The sequence below is a fragment of the Pelophylax lessonae genome (assembly GCF_965119305.1).
Source record: "Pelophylax lessonae genome assembly, chromosome: 3".
NCBI classification, from domain to species: Eukaryota; Metazoa; Chordata; class Amphibia; order Anura; family Ranidae; genus Pelophylax; species Pelophylax lessonae.
The window spans coordinates 237,378,211-237,396,340 of record NC_138770.1 but is presented as its reverse complement, the minus strand read 5'-3'; positions in this window follow the sequence as shown (position 1 = coordinate 237,396,340).

Sequence of the window (18,130 nt, the reverse complement as noted above, 5' to 3'; positions counted from 1 at the left end):
AAAACTGACCCAGGGTTGGGCTTTAACTAAAAGGAGGCAATGTTCTCACCCTGTTACTGTACAATAATGCATGCTTCTGACAATCATTAGAGCTGAGGAAGCATCTTGGATTAGAAATGGTGAAACATCTTCAATGTTATAGAACAAACCCAGCTGGATGTTACTAACTTCTAATAACTATGCCATGACTTAGATAAATGGAAACTTAATGAACATAAAAGGACAATCATTTTTACAATCTACTATTCAGGTTATTGGTCCTTGACAATTTAGCTCATTATTATTTACTAGCAATAAATAATTTGTGATAAACAAAAACACACAACTTCTCCACAGCACCCAGTAAGCCCCCGTTCACATAGGGGCCACGCTACTTCGCTCCGCGACCTCCGAGGTTGCGGTGCGAGCAGCGCGCCGCGACCTCGGAGCAGCCGCCACGGACTTCATAACATTGAAGTCTACGGCGGTCGCCTCCTGGTCGCCCCAAAGAAGCTCCGGACCCTTTTTCTAAGTCGGAGCGACTTGTGTCGCTCCTATTAGAACGGGTCCGCAGCTTCCCTATGGGAGGCGACCTGTGAGGCGACCAGGTCGCCTCACAGGTCGCCTTAGTGTGAACGGGGGCTAATAGTTACATGTAACTGTTTTTTATCAGTGTCATTTATTTGCATACTGTTCTATTGCAGCACATGTAATCATTTTAGAACAATCTATACTGCGTGTAAAGTAGGTTCCCCTTTTTCGGCTTTTTTTTCTGTTGTCAGGAGGTTTTTTTTTTTGGTTTTTTTTAGGAGGTTATTATGTAAACAGAAACAGTTTTTTAGAGCTGTTGATGGGGCAAAAACAAATAGCAAGTGCCCACCTTTTCTGTTGGGGCAATTCTTCATGCTGCCACTTGCTCCTTTTTGGTTATAATCAGGAAATGTCAGTGGTTGCAGTGGCACCATTTACTGTTGAGGAGAAAACTATTTGGTTTCAGTGACCGGTCTCCTTAAAGTGTTACTAAACCCAGGACTCTGCATTCACTATATCTTGTCTCCCACAGTACACAGAACATGGACATGCAACAGAAATAACAAATAATAAACTGCTAAATATCTTTTCTTATCAGCAGTATATAGCAGTCTAGTGACTGTTACTTGTCACTATCAGTGTCTGGTTAAAGCTTGTAGGAGGAGTTTTCATTCCGCTGTCACTGTCCTATAAGATTGCAGGACCCCTGACCCTCTGTCGGGACAGTGCTGATTAGCCCTGTGCTGATCACATGCACTCTCCCAAGAACAAAAAAACTCTCTAGCAATACACACCAAACACTGTCCCCTGGCCTCTATAATATCTGGAGATGAGTTGGAGACACTGGAAGGAGGTGAGGATCAGAGAAGACAGGATAAAACAGCCTTTTTACAAGATGCAAACGATTAAACGCTTAGGTTCCACTGTGAGTATAACAAGCATACTTTACTGCATATACACATTGGTTTTACTGTGGTGTTTTTAGTAACACTTTAGGGATTTCTAACTCTACTTGGTACACCCTAAGTCATGTAGTGTGTTCTGCAGACTGGGCATCTGGATCCGGGCACTGGACAGGATCAGTGCACAGTGAAATGAGCTCTCCCACACTACAACAAAGAATTTATATGGACTCGAGAGTTAAAAAAATAAATACATAAACATCGACTTGAGATGGACATTAAAAACGTAATATATGCAAAACACCTGTGTTTTCTGCATTGCAAAGCCATAGGGTTTTATTATGCCCTCCACCGCTAATGGGTTGGATTTGAGAGCTTCTCATTTCAAGAGATGTCACCACTAGGGTTGAGCGGACACCTAGATGTCCGTGTTCGACGGGTTCGGCCGAACTTTAAAAAAAAGTCCGGGTCCGTGTCCCGGACTTTTACCGAACTTTTCCCGGACACCGAACCCCATTGAAGTCAATGGGGACCCGAACTTTAAGGCACTAAAATGGCTCTAAAACACCAAAGGAAAGGGCTAGAGTGCTGCAAATGGCAGCAAAACGTAATTAAGAGCATGGCAAGTGCTCTGCAAACAAATGTGGATAGGGAAATAACTTAAAACAACAAAAAAAAACAGAAAAATAAAACAATGTTCTTCTTCATCTCTGAAGGACGAGGCCCATATGGAGTAGGAGGGAGGTTGAGGTGGTGGTGGATGTGGCGGTGACATAGGCGTGCGCACAGGGTGTGCTGGGTGTGCCTGGGCACACCCTAATCACCTAGGGCACATAGCATTGCCAGTGAGGAGATGGGAAAGATCTCCCTGGGACCTGCTCTGCTCTATTTCTCCTTGCCTACAGGTACATGGCCCCGATACATTACTCTCCCTGCTGGCAAACACATGCATGTGTATTTCAACTTTGGGGTGCACACCTTAATGCAATAGGCTGCGCACACCTATGGGCGGTGTAGGTGGAAGCGGCGGTGGAGGAGGACCAGGGCCGGATTAACAGCATCATGGGCTTGGTGCTGAGGATTTTGAAGGGCCTTAAGGGCCGTGCCTTGCCATGCACCCAGAGGAGGAAGGGTGCAGCCATGCATGCCTAATTCAACATGGGATGCTGTCTCTGAAGCCCATAAACACATCCATGCATCGCCAACTGTCCCTCCTTGTCCGGCCTTCACGCTGTGTGGGGAGGTTCTGAGGGTGCTGCCTGGGGAAGCGAGCATAGAAGCCAGACTTCTGTGTTTACAAGTGACAGAAGAGCGGTAACAGTGAATATGGCCAACCCGGGGCCTATATAAAAGGTAGGGGCCTGGAGCTGCAGCTCCAATAGCCCCTACATTAATCTGGCCCTGAGGAGGAGGACGAGGTAGCCAACACTGCTTCTTTTCAAAAATTTTAAATGAGGGTACACCCCAAAAGAGTGAGAAAGAGCAAAAATGGAACAATGGGTGGGTAAGGTCGGTATCCATTGCTATTCTGCATAAGGTACGGAAAAGTCCCGTGGGATCCATGCCTGGTTCATTTTAATGAACGTGAGCTTGTCCACATTGTCTCTGGACAGGCGGCTGCGCTTGTCTGTTATAACGCCCCCAGCCGTGCTAAATACCCGTTCAGATAATACACTGGCTGCAGGGCACGCCAGCACCTCCAAGGCGTAAAGGGCAAGCTCAGGCCATGTGCCCAATTTGGAGACCCAGAAGTTGAAGGGGGCAGACCCGTCATTCACTACATGTAGGCGTGTGCACACATACTGCTCCACCATGTTGGTAAAATGCTGCCTCCTGCTAAGACGTTCCATCTGAGCTGCTGGTGCTGCTGTTTGTTGTGGCGTGCTGACAAAGCTTTTCCACATTTCGGCCATGCTAACCCTGCCTTCTGAGGTGCTGGCGGTGCCCTGGTTGCGTTGGCGACCTCCTCCTCCTCCTCCTCTGCCTTGTGCTTCCACTGTGGCCCCGCTGTCAGATGGGAATGCCAGCAGCATGGCGTCTACCAGCGTGCGCTTGTACTCGCGCATCTTGCGATCGCGCTCCAGTGAGTGAATTAAGGACGGTACGTTGTCCTTGTAACGGGGATCCAGCAGCGTGGCCACCCAGTAATCAGCACAAGTTAGAATGTGGGCAACTCGGCGGTCGTTGTGGAGACACTGCAGCATGTAATCGCTCATGTGTGCCAGGCTGCCCAGAGGCGACGAAAGGCTGTCCTCTGTGGGAGGTGTATCGTCCGTGTCCTCTGTATCCCCCCAGCCACGCACCAGTGATGGCCATGAGCTGGCCTGGGTGCCACCCTGCTGTGAACATGGTTCCATCTCCTCCTCCAGCTCCTCCTCCTCCTCATCCTCCTCATCCTCCAGAACTGTGCCCCTGCTGGACAATTGTGTCCCTGGCGTTTGTGTGTGCAGGAACCCACCCTCGGAGCCCCTTGCGAATGACTGCCCTGAAAGCCTTTGAAATGTTACCTCTTCATCCTCCTCCTCCTCCTCCTCATCCTGTGCCACATCCTCTTCCATCATCGCCCAAATTGTTTTTTCAAGGAGGCATAGAAGTGGGATAGTTAAGCTGAGAATGGCGTCATTGCCACTGGCCATGTTGGTGGAGTACCCAAAACAGCGCAACAAGGCACAATATATGCAAATGTCAAATATGCAAACTATGCCGCAATTTAATGTTTTTTACACCAAAAGGGTGTGTATTGAATAGCGGAATAGGATAAAAAACTGTGTATCTCACACGTACAAACACAGACTAGGCCCGATTAAATTTTTTCCTACCCTAAAGGGAGGATGAGGAAGAGGAGTATGGAACATGCAGCACCCTCAAATCTTCAGAAGTATGAGATGAACCCCAAAAACTTGGAAAGGTGGATCTCTCTCACACGTACCAACACAGACTATCCCCCAATTTAACTGATCCCCAAAGGTTTTTGATTAAATAGCGGAATAGAAAATATGATCCAAAAAAAGTGTATGTATATCACACGTACACAACCACACTAGGCCCCAATTACTATTGTTTGTACCCCTAAAAGGCTAGATGAGGAGTAGGGGGAGTATGGAACAGGCAGCACCCTCAAACCTTCAGAAGTATGAGATGAACCCCAACAACTTGGAAAGGTGGATCTCTCTCACACGTACCAACACAGACTATCCCCCAATTTAACTGATCCCCAAAGGTTTTTGATTAAATAGCGGAATAGAAAATATGATCCAAAAAAAGTGTATGTATATCACACGTACACAACCACACTAGGCCCCAATTACTATTGTTTGTACCCCTAAAAGGCTAGATGAGGAGTAGGGGGGGTATGGAACAGGCAGCACCCTCAAACCTTCAGAAGTATGAGATGAACCCCAACAACTTGGAAAGGTGGATCTCTCTCACACGTACCAACACAGACTATCCCCCAATTTAACTGATCCCCAAAGGTTTTTGATTAAATAGCGGAATAGAAAATATGATCCAAAAAAAGTGTATGTATATCACACGTACACAACCACACTAGGCCCCAATTACTATTGTTTGTACCCCTAAAAGGCTAGATGAGGAGTAGGGGGAGTATGGAACAGGCAGCACCCTCAAACCTTCAGAAGTATGAGATGAACCCCAACAACTTGGAAAGGTGGATCTCTCTCACACGTACCAACACAGACTATCCCCCAATTTAACTGATCCCCAAAGGTTTTTGATTAAATAGCGGAATAGAAAATATGATCCAAAAAAAGTGTATGTATATCACACGTACACAACCACACTAGGCCCCAATTACTATTGTTTGTACCCCTAAAAGGCTAGATGAGGAGTAGGGGGAGTATGGAACAGGCAGCACCCTCAAACCTTCAGAAGTATGAGATGAACCCCAACAACTTGGAAAGGTGGATCTCTCTCACACGTACCAACACAGACTATCCCCCAATTTAACTGATCCCCAAAGGTTTTTGATTAAATAGCGGAATAGAAAATATGATCCAAAAAAAGTGTATGTATATCACACGTACACAACCACACTAGGCCCCAATTACTATTGTTTGTACCCCTAAAAGGCTAGATGAGGAGTAGGGGGGGTATGGAACAGGCAGCACCCTCAAACCTTCAGAAGTATGAGATGAACCCCAACAACTTGGAAAGGTGGATCTCTCTCACACGTACCAACACAGACTATCCCCCAATTTAACTGATCCCCAAAGGTTTTTGATTAAATAGCGGAATAGAAAATATGATCCAAAAAAAGTGTATGTATATCACACGTACACAACCACACTAGGCCCCAATTACTATTGTTTGTACCCCTAAAAGGCTAGATGAGGAGTAGGGGGGGTATGGAACAGGCAGCACCCTCAAATCTTCAGAAGTATGAGATGAACCCCAAAAACTTGGAAAGGTGGATCTCTCTCACACGTACCAACACAGACTATCCCCCAATTTAACTGATCCCCAAAGGTTTTTGATTAAATAGCGGAATAGAAAATATGATCCAAAAAAAGTGTATGTATATCACACGTACACAACCACACTAGGCCCCAATTACTATTGTTTGTACCCCTAAAAGGCTAGGAGTAGGGGGGGTATGGAACAGGCAGCACCCTCAAACCTTCAGAAGTATGAGATGAACCCCAACAACTTGGAAAGGTGGATCTCTCTCACACGTACCAACACAGACTATCCCCCAATTTAACTGATCCCCAAAGGTTTTTGATTAAATAGCGGAATAGAAAATATGATCCAAAAAAAGTGTATGTATATCACACGTACACAACCACACTAGGCCCCAATTACTATTGTTTGTACCCCTAAAAGGCTAGGAGTAGGGGGAGTATGGAACAGGCAGCACCCTCAAACCTTCAGAAGTATGAGATGAACCCCAACAACTTGGAAAGGTGGATCTCTCTCACACGTACCAACACAGACTATCCCCCAATTTAACTGATCCCCAAAGGTTTTTGATTAAATAGCGGAATAGAAAATATGATCCAAAAAAAGTGTATGTATATCACACGTACACAACCACACTAGGCCCCAATTACTATTGTTTGTACCCCTAAAAGGCTAGATGAGGAGTAGGGGGAGTATGGAACAGGCAGCACCCTCAAACCTTCAGAAGTATGAGATGAACCCCAACAACTTGGAAAGGTGGATCTCTCTCACACGTACCAACACAGACTATCCCCCAATTTAACTGATCCCCAAAGGTTTTTGATTAAATAGCGGAATAGAAAATATGATCCAAAAAAAGTGTATGTATATCACACGTACACAACCACACTAGGCCCCAATTACTATTGTTTGTACCCCTAAAAGGCTAGGAGTAGGGGGAGTATGGAACAGGCAGCACCCTCAAACCTTCAGAAGTATGAGATGAACCCCAACAACTTGGAAAGGTGGATCTCTCTCACACGTACCAACACAGACTATCCCCCAATTTAACTGATCCCCAAAGGTTTTTGATTAAATAGCGGAATAGAAAATATGATCCAAAAAAAGTGTATGTATATCACACGTACACAACCACACTAGGCCCCAATTACTATTGTTTGTACCCCTAAAAGGCTAGATGAGGAGTAGGGGGAGTATGGAACAGGCAGCACCCTCAAATCTTCAGAAGTATGAGATTGTGTTCACTGTACCCCACAAAGATTGAGTTCACTGCACCCCACAATGATTGTGTTCACTGCACCCCACAAAGATTGTGTTCACTGCACCTCACAAAGATTGTGTTCACTGTACCCCCCAAAGATTGTGTTCACTGCACCCCACAAAGATTCTGTTCACTGTACCCCACAAAGATTGTGTTCACTGCACCCTAAAAGGATGTTGTTCACTGCACCCCACAAAGATTGTGTTCACTGCACCCTAAAAGGATGTTGTTCACTGCACCCCAAAAAGATTGTGTTCACTGTACCCCCCCAAAGATTGTGTTCACTGCACCCCACAAAGATTGTGTTCACTGCACCCCAAAAAGATTGTGTTCACTGTACCCCCCAAAGATTGTGTTCACTGCACCCCAAAAAGATTGTGTTCACTGTACCCCCCAAAGATTGTGTTCACTGCACCCCACAAAGATTCTGTTCACTGTACCCCACAAAGATTGTGTTCACTGCACCCCAAAAAGATTGTGTTCACTGTACCCCCCCAAAGATTGTGTTCACTGCACCCCACAAAGATTCTGTTCACTGCACCCCACAAAGGATTTTGTTCACTGCACCCCAAAAAGATTGTGTTCACTGCACCCCAAAAAGGATTTTGATCACTGCACCCCAAAAAGGATGTTGTTCACTGCACCCCAAAAATGATTTTGTTCACTCCACCCCAAAAAGATTGTGTTCACTGCACCCCACAAAGATTGTGTTCACTGCACCCCAAAAAGATTGTGTTCACTGTACCCCCCAAAGATTGTGTTCACTGCACCCCACAAAGATTCTGTTCACTGTACCCCACAAAGATTGTGTTCACAGCACCCCAAAAAGATTGTGTTCACTGCACCCCAAAAAGGATGTTGTTCACTGCACCCCAAAAAGGATGTTGTTCACTCCACCCCAAAAAGATTGTGTTCACTGCACCCCACAAAGATTGTGTTCACTGCACCCCAAAAAGATTGTGTTCACTGCACCCCAAAAATGATTTTGTTCACTGCACCCCAAAAAGGATTTTGTTCACTGCACCCCAAAAAGGATGTTGTTCACTCCACCCCAAAAAGATTGTGTTCACTGCACCCCAAAAAGATTGTGTTCACTGCACCCCACAAAGGATTTTGTTCACTGCACCCCAAAAAGATTGTGTTCACTGCACCCCAAAAAGGATGTTGTTCACTGCACCCCAAAAAGGATTTTGTTCACTGCACCCCAAAAAGATTGTGTTCACTGCACCCCACAAAGGATTTTGTTCACTGCACCCCACAAAGATTGTGTTCACTGCACACCAAAAAGGATTGTGTTCACTGCACCCCAAAAAGATTTTGTTCACTGCACCCCAAAAAGATTGTGTTCACTGCAGCCCAAAAAGATTGTGTTCACTGCAGCCCAAAAAGATTGTGTTCACTGCAGCCCAAAAAGATTGTGTTCACTGCAGCCCAAAAAGATTGTGTTCACTGCAGCCCAAAAAGATTGTGTTCACTGCAGCTCACACACAGAAAAATGGATGTGGATCACTGACACCTGCCTATCTCCAATCCCACACCACACAGCAATATCGATTGTAGTTTGTAGAACACAGTTTCCCTAAAATTCAGCAGACTCTGTCCCTAACAGGATTGAGAAGAGATCGTAGATCAGGATTGAGTGCAGATTCACCCCACCCCCCACACAGCAATATCGATTGTAGTTTGTAGAAGACACTGACCCTATAATTCAGCAGACTCTATCCCTAAAATGCCTACAACTCGCCCTGCCTAAACACTCCGACCTGTCCCTCAATTCTATCCGGACACAAATGGTTTTTTCCTGCCTATCTTTCCCTAATCAGCAGCCAGCACGTTGATGTGTGCTCTGTCCCTGATATAAGCAGCATAATGACGCCGCTGCGGCTGCCTCGAACTTATAAAGACTTGGTCACATGCTTCAGACGGCCAATCACAGCTACTAAGACATTTGCAGGCATGGCTGGGATGGCTTAAGGCACACCAGTTAAACGATTGTTGATTGGCTGTTGAAAGCCCGCCATGAAAAGAGCGCCAAAGCATGCAAAACCCGGAAATAAAACGACCGAACACGGATTTTTACCCGAACATACAGTAAAGTGTCCGTGTCCGTGTTCGGGTACAAAAAATCCAATTATTCGGTACGAACACGAATAATACAGTCCGTGTTCGCTCAACACTAGTCACCACCTTAGAACATGCATATGTCTAAAGATACCCATAGGTAGTTTCCTGGTCCAACCATTTTTTTTTTTTCATTAAATTTTTATTGAAGTTTTGCAAGAAACAAGGACAATAACATTCAATACAAGGTACATAGTAAAGAGTACAAAGTAAAGAGTACAATTATCAATGACAAACAACGGTGACATATTATATATTGCCATCACAAGTGCATATCACCTAGGAGTGTATTTACAGGTATAGATATATACGTTTCGTTCATAACTGCCCCACTCTACAAATAGCTATGCGTATGAAGGGTTGGAGAAAGGGGGGGGGGGAGGAGGAGGAGGAAGGGGAGGGAGGGGAAGGGGGGGGAAGTGGAGGAAGGGGATGAGAAGCAGAGGGGTTAGAGAGGGCTGAGGAGCAAGGAGGGGGGGGGGGAAGGAGGAGGTGCTGCTAGGGGGAAGTACCAGGTGCAAGGCGGAGGTGGGAGATATAAGAAGGAGGAGATGAGAAGAAGAGTGAAGAAGAAGAGAAGAGGAGAAGGGGGAAGCAAGAGAGGGGGGGGAAGGGCAGGGGCCATAAGGGGGGGGGGGAGAAGAGGGAGGGAGGGGGGAGAGGAGGAGGGGGAAGAAGAGGAGAAGAAGGGAGGGAATATGGGGGGGAGGATATGCGTAGGGGGTTTGAGTGCCAGAGTGGCGACATTCTAGAGCAGCAACTCAGGAGGTGGGTGCTACACTCCAAGACAGAATACATCATCAATCCCAGTTAATCCACAGAACTACCGTTGGTACGAACAGTAACAATAGAACAGTAACACTGGTAAGGGTGGGAGGAGGGGAGGGAGGGGTAGAGGGGGGGGGTCGACTCAGAGGGGGCCGCATCCCTTAATTTAAACAGCAGAATCCCATTGATGCCACATTTTCCAATTTGTTTCAAATTCTATCCCTCTGCCTGCCCTTCGTGCTAACATGCATTCATATGCCTGGTTAGTCCTAACCAGGTCTAGAACCTTAGATACCTCTGGTGTGCCAACCTCTTTCCACTGCCGGGCTATAGAGTTCCTAGCAGCTAAGAGGATATGGGATACCACGCTCCTACACTCCCTTGGGAAGCGCTCAATACCTATATTGAGGACGGCCAATGCTGGGGAGGGTCTGGTGAGGACGCCCGTCACTTCCGAGATGATAGAGAATAGCTTATTCCAGAAGCTAGTCAAATTTTTACAAGACCAAAATACATGTGTAAGATGGGCTACCTCTCCGCAACCCCTCCAGCATAAGGGCGAGTAATCTGGCATAAATTTGGACAGCCTGTAGGGGGTGAGATACCAACGTAGGTTGATTTTCTGGCACAGTTCCCAATGGTTCACACAAGAGGAAGCGGACCTGATGGAGCTAAGAGCATGGCGCCATTGTTCCTCCGTAAACGTCTCCTCCAGGTCCACCTCCCACTTGATTAGCGGAGGTGTTTTAACAAATACCATTTTCTGTTGAAAGCAGTTGTAAAAAAGGGAAGTACCTTTGGATGCTCGCGAGGAGCCTATGAGGAACATCCAGCCTGAGGAGGGAAGGTGTATGTGTGGGGTAGGTAGGGAGCGGAGGAAATGGGATATACGCATATAGAGAAAGAGGTCGCTCGGGGGGAGCCCATAATCCATCTGCAACCGGGGGAATGGTTTAAGAGAATCCTTAAGCAGCAGGTCGTCTATATTAGTTATACCCTTCGTGGACCATCTCCTGGTGGATATGTGCGGAATTACCAGTTCCAAAACATGTAAAGGTATAGGAACCTTCACCTACATGGAGGGTGCCAGTACGAGAGAGGCAAACTCTCTCCAAGTTTGGAGAGAAGCCCGTACCGAGATTGGCAGGTCCCTCAAGGGAAAGGGGCGCCAGATATCCGCCAGCAACACAGACCTCAGGGGGAAGGGAGCACAGAATTCCGCCTCTATGGCACTCCAGGCAGATGCGTGTGATAATGACACCCACGAGCGCAGTTGAGCCATTTGTGAGGCAAGCAAATAATCTCTGATATCTACCATGCCCATTCCCCCCCGCTGACCAGTGCCTGACCAATAGAGCATGTGTACTTCTAGGTCGTTTGCCTCTCCACACCAGGCCCTTAAGAGCTGATTGAAGTTGTAGAACAAATTTACGGGGGATAGGAACTGTAAGAGTCCTAAATATGTACAAAAGTTGGGGCAACAGGAGCATCTTAAACGATGCAAGGCGGCCAGACCATGTTAGTTCAGTTTTGGTTATGCGAAGGCATTCATTAGAGATTTTTGTGATTAAGGGGGGTAGGTTAGCCTCAGCTAGTTGGGAGGATTTAGGAGTGAGGAGGATGCCCAAGTACAGTATACTGTGTGTTTTCCACGTGTAGGGGTACCGATTTTGTAAATCGAGGCTAAGTTTCGGGGGCAGGTCCATCGGGAGAATCAGGGACTTCGAGAAATTAACCTTGTAATATGATACCATGCTGAAGCGTTGCAGTATCTTATGAGTGGCATCTAACGACTTAGCAGGGTCTGTTAGAAATATGATCACATCATCTGCGAAAAGATTGACCACATGATGGCGAGATCCAATGTGGAGACCACTGATATATCCCGATGACCGAACCGCCTCCGCCAGTGGCTCGATCAGCAAATTAAAAATGGAAGGGGACAATGGGCAACCCTGCCTCGTTCCATTTGTAATGGAAAAAGGTTGGGACAACATGTTAGAGGTATACACTCTGGCAGATGGGTTTGAGTAGAGCGCCAAGATTGCAGATATGATAGGTCCACTAAAGCCATACTTCATTAATACTTTGGTCATATAGGTCCAGTGGACACGGTCAAATGCCTTCTCCGCATCCAACCTCGTTGCATCAGATGCCTGGCGACCCCGCACAAATCCAGTCTGATCCTCCCGGATCAATTCAGGAAGGATAGGGTGCAATCTCAGTGCCACTACCTTTGCATACAACTTAACATCCGTGTTCAATAGGGATATTGGTCTGAAATTGGGGGGAGATACAGGATCTTTCCCCGGTTTCTGCAGCGTCACCACATAAGCTTGGAGCATTTCAGTAGGCAGGGAGGCAGAGGACACAGCAGTCTCGAACACTGAGGCCAAATGTGGGCTGAGAATATCCATAAACTTTTTATAATAGAGATTGGGTAGGCCATCTGGGCCAGGGGACTTCCCGTTAGGTAGCAATTGGATGGCTTTTGCTACTTTAGCTTGGGAGATAGGAGCGTTAAGAATCCGAAGCTGTTCTGGGGAGAGGCGGGGCAGATCAATTGAAGATAGGAAGTCCGATATAGCTGTCTCAGTGGGCTGGGGAGTGGATGGATCATCCTTTAAGTTGTATAGTGAACTATAGTATTTGGCGAAGGAATCTGCAATTGCTTGAGGATTCATTATCTTAGCATTGGTAGTTGGGTCTAAGAGATAAGCAATTTTATTCTTAACCTGTCTCGCCTTCAACTTATTGGCCAGTATTTTGCCGGCTTTATTACCCTGTGCATAATGGGAGGTCTTGAGGGCCCTAAAAAGCTTATCCTGATCTTCCACCAACATGCGCCTAAGATCCGTCCGAAGGCGGGACAGCTGCTGGGCAAGTGATTGTGAAGGGGATGATTTGTTCAGAGGTTCAAGCTTCCTAATCTTCTGCAAGATACGGTCAAGCTGCTGGTTCCTCTGCCTCTTAAGCCTAGCGCACATCTGGATCAAAATACCCCTAATATAGGCCTTATGCGCACACCATACCACTGTGGGGTCCGATACAGAGCCGGCATTAGTGGCAAAATAGTCACTCAAACTCTTTGCTATACGTTGAGCATGATGGGGAGATTCCAGAACCTGGGTGTTAGCTCTCCACAAATATGCTGGGCCAGCAGCTCCCGTCTCCCTCAGAGTCATGGAGACCGGGGCATGGTCCGACCATGTAATCGTGTGAATATCCGAGGATTGGACCATTTGTAATAAGTGCTCATCGACTAGAATCATGTCTATACGTGAATATGAGTTGTGGCGTTGGGAGTGGTAGGAATAGTCTCTCTCTCCCGGATGGAGACATCGCCAAGAGTCATAGAAGTCCCCTGAGTGGAGTAGAGGCTGCAAGGCTTGAGGGGCCCGGCGGGGTGCCGAGGATGTATCCACTTGAGGATCAGAGGTCACGTTGAAGTCTCCGCAAATTATAACGGAGCCTCTCCTGTATTTGGCAGCCAGGCGAAACATCTTCCGCCAAAAACGAAGTTGGTGCGTGTTGGGAGAGTATGCATTGACCACTGTCAGGGGCATATTGTTTACTTCGCAGGTCAGTATTAAGTAACGGCCATTTGGGTCTGCAGTTAAATCCACCAAGGAGAATGCCACAGAGTCCCTGACAGCGATCAGTACCCCTTTTCGTTTTTGGGGCGCCGGGGCTTGAAAAACATGTGGGAAGTGTTTATGGGCAACGTTAGGAGCCAAGTTAGCTTGCAGATGGGTCTCCTGAATGCATAATACATCACTTTGGAGTTTCAATGCCTCACGCCACATGGATGTCCTTTTTGCCGGGTGGTTTAGGCCACGGACATTGAAAGATGTTATTTTAAGTGTCATTCAACTGGATAGAAAGAAAAAGATGTAGTTTACCTGCAGCCAGTGGTCTCAAAACAGATCCAGGCAGAAGGATAGCAGTACCTCCAACAGATGTACCGGGACCGTGGCGTTCAGTGTTCAAGTTGCAGGCCAGGTTCCGTGGCGCCCGGACAGTGAGTCGACCAGAAGATCTCGGGAAATGGATAAGGGTGGACGGGAGGAAAACATAAGGGAAGAGAACAACAACAGTCATTAAAAAATAGAGAGTAATCTCGAAAGCAGTCATGCTGCACAACATTTTGGAGGGGAAAAAGAACAGTGGTCTGTGTAGTCAGACATGGAGAGACACTCATTGTTGGTTGCTGCGTGGCGGCGAACCCTTCGGGTGTTTCTTACCCTTTTTGCCATATGAGACCGTCTGCCAATCCTCCTGTAGTGGGGCAACACGGTCGGGTGAAGGAGAGGGATTTGGGTTTTGCGTCGGGAGAATTCCCCAGGTCTGTAGCAGAGCTAGGCCTTCCTGCAGGGATGTGACCACATGGGCCCTGTTATTGTATGTCACCGTTAGCTTGACCGGAAATCCCCACTTGTAAGCGCCTTGGTAAGCGGCTGCAAATTTCTCCTCTTTTGCAGCGTATGCTGGGAGAGGTCAGCAAAGAGTTGGATCCTGGCATATTTGTCAGGTACAGGAGTCATTTTGCGAAACTCAGACATTAAACGGTCCTTCACATGAAAAAAATGGACTCTCATGATAACGTCTCTAGGAATGTCCTCTGACAGGTGGGAGGGCTTGTGGAGGCGGTGGATGCGGTCTATTACAAGTTCAGAAGAGGGAATAGATGGGAGAACTGCCTGGATGAGTTCCCGGGCATAGCTGTCCAGCTCGCTGGGTTGTACTGCTTCGGGTACGCCCCGGATTTTGACGTTATTACGTCGCGAGCGGTCCTCCATGTCCGCCATTTTATCCTTCAGTTTATCAATTTCTGCCTCATGGTTGTAATGGGCATCAATGAGTTCATTGTGGGATGAGGCAAATTCTCCCATTTTAGTTTCCACCTTATCCACGCGCCCCCCTAGAGCTTTAACCTCCCCCTTGAATGAAGCTACACAGGCCATCATATCGGCATGGATAGAGGCCTTCAGGGACATCATCATATCCTTGAATTTCACTTCTGAGACCGGCCGGTCGCTTACTGGGAACGTGTCAAAGTTAGTGATCAGCTCCCTTGTGGAGTTCAATGAGGAGGAGTCCCCCAGGCTTACCTCCTCCGCCGGCGACTCTCCCGACATCCTGGGTCTGCTTTTGGCTGGGCTCCTGGAGAGTGGAGTAGATGCCGACAGCGATCTGGGTTGATCCGCTTTCTGAGCAGGCGGAGGTGAGGAGCCAGGAGGAGACAGGGATGCTCCGCTGGAGGAGGCCGGGGAACCGCCGCCGGCGCCATCTTGTCCACGCTGCTGACCCTGCGGCATAAAGAAGTGCTGTAGTTGCCTCAGTCGGCCGCCGTCTTTGAGCTTCTTCCTGGCCATCCTGGTGCAGCAACGTTCACAGGGGAGTCTGACAAGGGTAGAATCGCAGCTGTATGCGGTATTAGGGTGCCGATGGAGGTAGATTGTGTCTCGGGTCCGACGGAGCTACAGGCTCACACGTCCATGCTGCTACACGGCGACCACGCCCCCCCTGGTCCAACCATTTTTAAGGGTGATTATCTATTGCCTCTAGGCACTCATACATGCAGCAGGCCATCTATCCTGGGATTGTGAGTTCATGACCGATAGCTGTTGATTTCCTATTGATAAGTTAGCACTGGAGGTGTTTACATTGTATTATCCCCCCAATTATTTGTTAAATGACAGATCCTCATTAAATAGCAGAAAATAAACTATTAGCAGTGTGCATGAAGTGTGTGCATATGGGCACACAAGGGATATTGGTGTGGATTTACTAAAGACAAATAGACTATGCACTTTGCAAGTGCAGTTGCTCCTAATGATTAGTAAATTAAGTGAAACTCTACTGACATTCATCATCCAATCATGTGCAAGCAAAAATGCTGTTTTTTTTTTTCCTTGTATGTGATTGGGTATTCTTTGTTAAGTGAAACTTTATGTAATTTACTAAGCTCTTGGGCAACTGCAAATACAAAGTTTACAGCCTTTTTGCCTTTAGTAACACCTCATTGAATCACAAGCTCATTACAGACTTGTTCATATTGGACATGTTATCATTCAGCTTTTTCATTTTTCAATATACAAAAAAATGCATGTAAAAATTAAAATCCATTGTTTTTGTTGTTGGATATTTTGATGAGTAATCCTGCATGCTGGATATTTGGTGCTTTGCCCTGTATGGTTCCACTGTAAGTGAACTGCTTACATTTTAAACAAAGAAGGCAAAGCACAACCATTGTGCAACACTACTATGCAAGGTCTGCATGTGTATTGAGCAAATACTATATAGCTGTATCCAAACCAACTGCATAATTACAAAACAATATTAATAATAGGGGCTTTAATGTATTAACACCCATGCATAAGTTCATGGGTCATACCTAAGTTCTTATTCTTAAGTGCAGTACCCCACAGCAACCAATCAGAATTCCCTGTGCAGAAGTCAGACCAGTAAAAGATGAATTCTGGTTGGTTCCAATGCATCCTGCTCATAGAAAGCCAACACAGAAGTATGCTACTGCTCAGCACTCTGCCATGGTTAGCATTCACACAACATGTGCATTCTTGGATCCTTGGCCACCATCCAGAGTTTAGCACTATTCTCAATGTCCAGCACTTCCCAATAGTAAGGCAGGACCCCACGCTTAGAAATCCCTTACTTCACACCCAAGTGGCATCCATTGTACAGGAAACCCCATGTTACCCCTTTACAGATCCATGTCCCTTTCTCTAGGTCAATGCTGATCTGTATTTCTGGAATTTGATAAAGGGGCATTAACTTATACATTTTGAAATATTAAAATCAAACCCAGTTGTAAAAAAATAAAATCAATAGTGAATAGAGCAAAGACTTTTTACGAGGGGGTCTGAGCAAAAACCCACTACCAAATGTTGTTAATGTACAGAACATTATCCTAATTTACTGCCCCCCACCCCGCCGAAGAAAAACTCTGTAGTCGCTCCAAAAATAAAGCTTTATTTTACAGAGGAGGACAAGCATCCCACCTCCTTGTTATGACGTATTTTACTGTCACTAACGTAATGCATCTTAATCACTAACCTAATGCATTCTGAGTCACTGACACTTTACAGTGTTCAAAAGGCCTAGTACAGCAATATAATCCATAATTTTTTCAAGTGTGCTTAAATTGAATTCTAATTACCAAGAAAAAAAGAGTCTAGTACCTTTTCCTCCTTATGACGGCAGACAAATAATTGCTCACTAAAAATGGTTCCTTATTTGTGCAATCTTTTCCACATTTTTGTGTTTCCATCTATTTTCTATGATTATCTAAGATTATTTTTATCTAGTTTCATGACTCAGTAGTTGCCAATAACAGTTGGAATGTATTTATAGTGCATTTACTTCTCCATAAATTAGGTAGACTGTGTAGAGATCATGCTGTGTTTTAGCTTTTAGATGGCTGTGTTTTACAGTGTAACTATGTGAAATGTATTTCTATAGAGGAACACACAAAAAAGTAGTTCAAATGTGCAATCACTCTCACATAGTCTGTAGAGTTATATCCTTACTGACCTTAAAACCGTGCTACATGTATAGTATCTCACAAAAGTGAGTACACCCCTCACATTTTTGTAAATATTTTATTATATCTTTTCATGTGACAACACTGAAGAAATTACACTTTACTACAATGTAAAGTAGAGAGTGTAGTGAGTGTACAGCTTATACCCTCAGCTTGCCCTGGGGGCGCTAACACACTCAGCTGTGTACTTCAGCTTTGGCCAGCTGACTTAACCCCTTACCAACTGTGTTGCATATATAGTGAGTGGACTGCTCCCACACAATCTTACATCATGGTGAAAACTCAGTCTGTTCCACCAGAGCAATATCAGGGCTGTCCTGCACAACCTCTGGCTCCAGGGAAACTGCCTGAGATTTCCATGTTCAACCCTGTGGCTCTGTCTCTGGTTGTTACGGGAGATATCCTACTCCCGCCATGGCTAGTGAACACATCACCAACATAAGTAAATGTATCAATGGTAATACCTTTATCATCAGTATTCAAAGACATATTAACAATGTTATAATCTTTAGCAGGCTGTTTTTGGTCATAACAGAAGGTAACCTGTGTGCCACACAGTACACCCCCCTTCCTCTCCAAATGGAT